Genomic DNA, 6,500 nt, shown 5'->3' with positions numbered 1-6,500 from the left:
AAAGTTTTCTGATTCAAAGTAGAGAAATCCTAACACCAAATACATGTTTGACCCAGAGAGCAGTTATAGATTTACGAACTTATTATTACTCTGCCATTCACTCATTGTCAGTGATCGGAACGTAATAATTAAGAAATTTAAAAATAATTGCGGGAAATTCATTAGTCGAATAGACTAAAATATCTCTAGAAATTGCAAACTGTACAAATATAAAAATAAACACTTAATAATATTAAAGAACAATGTATAGATATTGCACTAAAAGTTTTATCTGTTAGAATCAAAATATAATATGGTGAAGTAAATAAATTGTTACTTATAAAAGAATATCAAAATATGAGAAATGACAAAGATATATTTGGAAATAATCAAATAACTTTAGAAATATTACAAAATATATGAAACAGAAATATAAATTATACATTTAATTTTCTCTCTGGTATCTATTAAAATAACCATGTCTTACAAAGCGTGGATATTTTACGCTTGTTATGAAATGTTGGCAATTTAATTTTAATTTAAATGGTTCATGTCCAAGCTAAGTTTACCATCAGTGCGCCTCGAAGGTGTGCCGAGAGTTCCTTACAGCGCTCCAAGTGGCTCTTGGCAAACTATATGGGTGGGTGTTATTTACGGGGAGCGGTGGGTAGAGGGGAAGTGACTTTTTTCGCCGGACGCGCCGTCTATATTTATGGCGGGTAACTAAGCTCGCAACGCATCTACGTTTATAATATCTTTGGTTGCGTGTAACTCGAGTATTTTCTACTTATAATACGTTTTAGGTGTAATATACGTCAAAACAGTAGAAAATCATCGAAAAGTCCTGTAAGGTACGTTTTCAAGATGGCCGACTTACAAAATCAAGGTCATCAGTGTTGGCAAGTACATAAACTCATTTTTTATATATAATAATTATTAAGAATTCTTTAAAATGCGTTATAGTAATTAAAAATAATAATTGTGCCTGGGTTGGAAAGAAATACTCAACATCATTAAGGAATTCTATGGACGGATTTGTTTTTCGAGCGGAACAAAGGACAGAAAACTAATTATAACCTACTTATAATTATAACTATAACCTCAAACTGCTTTAACATTTATTCGAAATCAAAGAATTTTTAAATATTGGCATTTGCTATGAGATTTACGAGACAAATGAAATAAAGTAACTAATATAAGACGAATCGTTAAACATAAAACACTAAAAAAATAATCTATAATTGTAGATTCTGCAGTATTGTGAATTACTATATCACAAATAATGCACAAAGTAGCACTGTGAGTTTGTGTGTAAGCCGAAAATGCACGATTCGACTTTGGTTTTCTGCTGTACGATGATTGCCGATCTGGAAGCTTCGGTAGACTTCGGTGGTCTTCTATTTATATCTCGATCTCCATTTGAAAGTAATGGAAGAAATTTGCGAATTTAATGCTTCGCATGATTCTTCCTTTCATGCATGAGTCGATTTTGAGGTTATGTTTTTCAGGTGTATATAGTATGAATATTATTACTATTATATATATTATTAATGTTAATATTATAACTATAAAATAAAACATTAATTTTAATTAATAGTTGACTAACTTTTAATAGAAATAGTTAAACTTTCAACTAAAACAATTAGTTTTCTGCAAAAAGAAACATTTGAATAAAATACACAAATTTTAAAAAAATTGTTAAATTTGTTTTATACAAACTATTTAAATTGTTAAACAAAAAGTTACATTTTTCGTTAAAAGAAATTAATTTTTAAACAAAAATAAAAAAAGTTCTACAAAATAGTTAAAATTTCAGAAATCAATTTTTTTCAACTAAATTAATAAATCATCAACCAAAAAAAAATACATTTTAACAAAGCAGTTCCACTTTCAACCAGAAAAATTGAAAAAAATCGTTAAAACTCTTTAAAATTGCTATAGATTATTGAAATTAATTGAAAATTCCTTGAAATGTTATAAAAAATCCTAAAATATTTTAATCCTTTAAAATCTCTTAAAATTTTGCAAATCTCTTGAAAATTTCTTGCAATTTTAAAAATTCCTTTAAAATCTCATACTAAATTATTGAAATCAATTGAAAATTCCTTGGAATCTAGTAAAATATCCGAAGATGTATGAAATCCATTAAAATCTCATATTAAATTACTGTAATCAATTGAAAATTCTTTGGAACCTTTTAAAATACTCTCGAATATTTCGAAAACTTCAAAATCTTTTGAAAAATCTTGACATCTTTTCAAGATTGTTAAGGTACTTTGGTGTTTTTTTAAACAACCTTGCTATAATTATTAAAATTCTTTGAAATTCGTTTAATTTATAAAAATGAATAAAAAAATCAGTGAAAATTTTTTAAACATCCTCAACTATTTAAAATCTTTTAAAAAAATCTCTTGAAAATTCCTTGAAAAATTAAAAATACCCTAAAATATTTAAAATCTTTTGCAATCTCATACTACATTATTGAAGTCAATTAAAAATTCCTTGCAATCTATTAAAATATCCTGAAATATATTAAATGTTTCAAAATCTCATATTAAATCACCGTAATCAATTGATAATTCTTTGGAACATTCTAAAATACTCTTAAATATTGAAATACGTTCAAAATATTTTGAGATACCTTGACCTTTTTAAAAATATTTTTACACTACTTCTTTAAAATTCTTTGAAATTCCTTAAAATTAGAAAAATAGGGTGAAAATTCCTTGACATCTTTTAAAAATCCTCAAATATTTAAAATGTGTTGAAATCTCTTGAAATTTTTTAAAGCTCTTTAAAGTTCCTTGAAATTTTAAAAATACCCTGAAATATTTAAAATCCTTTAAAACCTCATATTAAATTACTGTAATCAATTAAAAATTCTTTGGAACCTTTTTAATACTCTCAAGTATTTCGAAATCTTCAAAATCTTTTCAAACACCTAGACGCCTTTTAAAGATTTCTAAAGTACTTTGGAATTTTTTTTAAATAACTCTGCTAAAATTGTTAAAATTCTTTGAAATTCCTTGAAATTATGAAAATAAATTGAAAATTACTTGACATCTTTTAAAACATTCACAAATATTTAAAATCCTTAAAAATCTTTTGAATTTTCAGGAAATGTTTTCAAGCTCTTGAAAATTTCTTGAAAATTTGAAAATTCCCTGAAAAATTTCAAATCCTTCAAAATATTATATTAAATTACTGTAACCAATGAAAATTCCTTGGAATCTTTTAAAATCTCTCAAATTTTTGAAATCCTTAAAAAATTTTTGAAATGCCTAGGACTTTTTTTTAGGATTTATAAATTACTTTGGAATTTAAAAAAGCAAGCCTTCTAAAAATTTTTTATTCTTTGAAATTCCTGTAAATTATAAAAATAAATTGAAAATTCCTTGACATCTTTTAAAACATCTTCAAATATTTGAAATCCTTAAAAATCTTTTGAAATCTCTTGAAATTTTGTAAAGCTTCAGATTGACATTATTTAAAAAAGAGAAAAGTTTCAAAACGTTCAATATTGAAATGTTTGTAGATTAGAGTTTTGAAAATGGAATCAATTAAAATTCAAAGCTTTCAAAATTTAATTTTCAAAATTTTTCAACTATTCAATAAGAATAATTTTCAACTCGATGGTATTCGAGTATTCAAATTTAGAGTTGTAAACTTCAAAGTTTATTTATAAAAAATTAATAATCATAAATAAATTGAATGCGTTCAAAATTTTAATGTATGTTTTTTAATTGGACAATCTCTAAATTAAATGATTTCAGGCTGAAATTTAGAAAACAGATAAATTTTTAAACATTAAAAATTCAACACTGTTTGTAGATTAGTTAAACCATTACATTAAATTTTTAATAGAAATTGCTCGATTTAAAGTTTAACTATTTCTAAAACGATTTTTATATATAATTATAATTATTGTATATAATTATATATAATTTGAGGAAGTTTAAAAAGATTTCAATGAAGGTTCAATTCATTTTTATAATTTAAAGGAATTTCAAAAATTATAGTGGGGCTGTTTAAAAAAAGTCCAAAGTACTTTAGAAATCTTTAAAAGATGTCGAGGATTTTTAAAAGATTTTTAAGGATTTTCAATATTTCAGGATGTTATAAAACATTCCAAGGAATTTTCAATTGATTACAGTAATTTAATATGAGATTTCAAAGGATTTGATATATTCTAGGACATTTTAAAAGATTTCAAGGAATTTGTATATGATTTAAATAATTTAGTATGAAATTTTAAAGGATTTTAAATATTTCATTGTTTTTTTTTTTTTAATTTCAAGATATTTCCAAGAGCTTTAAAAATTTCAAGAGATTTCAAAAGATTTGTAAGGATTATAATATCTGAGGAAGTTTTAAAATACGCTAAGGAATTTTCAATTGATTACAGTAATTTAATATGAGATTTCAAAGGATTTGATATATTCTAGGACATTTTAAAAGATTTCAAGGAATTTTTGAATGATTTAAATAATTTAGTATGAAATTTTAAAGGATTTTAAATATGTCAAGAAGTTTCAAAACATTTCAAGGAATTTTCAATTGACTACAGTAATTTAATATGAGATTTCAAAGGATTTGATATATTCTAGGACAATTTAAAAGATTTCAAGGAATTTTTAAATGATTTAAATAATTTAGTATGAAATTTTAAAGGATTTTAAATATTTCATTGTTTTTTTTTTTAATTTCAAGATATTTCCAAGAGCTTTAAAAATTTCAAGAGATTTCAAAAGATTTGTAAGGATTTTAAATATTTGAGGAAGTTTTAAAAGACGCCAAGGAATTTTCAATTGATTAGAGTAATTTAATATGAGATTTTAAAGGATTTGATATATTTTAGGATATTTTAATAGATTTCAAGGAATTTTCAATTGATTTCAATTATTCAGAATGAGATTTTTAAGGATTTGAAATATTTTAGGTTATTTTTAAATAGGCAATGAATTTTCAAGAGCTTTGAAAAATTTCAAGAGATTTTAAAGGATATAAATTTCTTTAGGATATTTTAAAACATTCCAAGGAATTTTCAATGAATTTCAACCATTTAAAGCAAAAACTGATTGTTGTATATGAAAGTTTAACTATTTCCATTAAAAGTTAGTCAACTGTTAATTAAAATTAATGTTATTTTTTTGTAATTATCATATTAACATTAATAATGTATATGATGTAAAGATTTTGAAACAACAAATCAAACCAATCTTCGACCGTCAACGCAAATAAATTGTAGAAAAATTATTCCTTCTGTCTTTCGGTCACGGCAAAATGAAAACAAATTAGAGCTATCATTTCAAACATAATAGAAGTAAATATAAATAGTTAAAAATAAATTATTATTTATGAGTAAAAAATATTACAAAAAAATATATAATACCTTAGTTTAAAACGATTTGTATGCGAATTAACAATCATTTCAATTATTGAGTCAATACGTGTCAAATTTTTGTGTCGTAGGTATTTAAAATAATTTGTACGTTATTATAAGTTTAAAAAGTAAGACCCCAAACAATTATTGAGGATGAGTAAAAGGAGAAAGCCTCATAAAATCGAAGAGGCTTTTTTTAGCGTAAAAACCACATTATTATCGATTTTTGAAACAAAGATGACATTAATTAATTATGCTTTGGTAAATTTTATTCATATTTAAAATTTCATTTTGTAAATTAACAGAAACATTTCAAAATTAGTTTATGAATATAGATTCAATAATACGCCTTTGATAAGTATTTTTTCAGTGGCTAATATTTTAATATTGCTGAATTCGAAATCGAAATAGTGATTAGAATTCCAAGAGTGTGGTGACAAACCTGTATTTAAATGCGCAATTGTACAGTCTCTATTTTTTAGTTAAAAAAAAATTTTTCTTACAAATTTTAAGATTTTAATTTACTTCAAGTTCGCGCTTTCTCATCAGTAATTCTATGGAAATTTGGCCAATCATTGTGCTTAAATTCATATACTGCCTTTATCTTCATCAACGATTTACCGCCTTAATTATCTCCTAGTCATATGTTCGTTGTTGTTCCAAAACACTTTGGAGTTTTTAAAAATCGATAATAATGTAATTTCAACGCTAAAAAAACTTCTTCAATTTTATGAGGCTTTCTCCTTTATTCAACCTCAATAATTGTTTGGAGTCTTACTTTTTGAAACTTATAATAACGTACAAATTATTTCAAAGATGACACCAAAATTTTACACGTATTGACTCAATAATTGAAACGATTGTTATTTCGCATACAAATCCTTTTAAAGTAAGGTATTATATTTAAAAAAAATATTTTTTACTCATAAATAATAAATTTTTTTAACTATTTATATTTACTTTTATTTTATATTAGCTTATTATAATTATTATTTAGATACTCTGAAAAAGGCACGCAGTAATGCCGAAACGTCGTCGTTGAAGTTTAAATCTGTTCTAAAGATAAATGGAGTTTGAAATGATAGCTCTAATATGTTTTCATTTTGCCGTGACCGAAAGACAGAAGGAAAAATTTTTC

The sequence above is a fragment of the Belonocnema kinseyi genome, chromosome 1, assembly GCF_010883055.1.
Source record: "Belonocnema kinseyi isolate 2016_QV_RU_SX_M_011 chromosome 1, B_treatae_v1, whole genome shotgun sequence".
Lineage (NCBI taxonomy): Eukaryota > Metazoa > Arthropoda > Insecta > Hymenoptera > Cynipidae > Belonocnema > Belonocnema kinseyi.
This window is presented reverse-complemented; position numbering follows the sequence as displayed.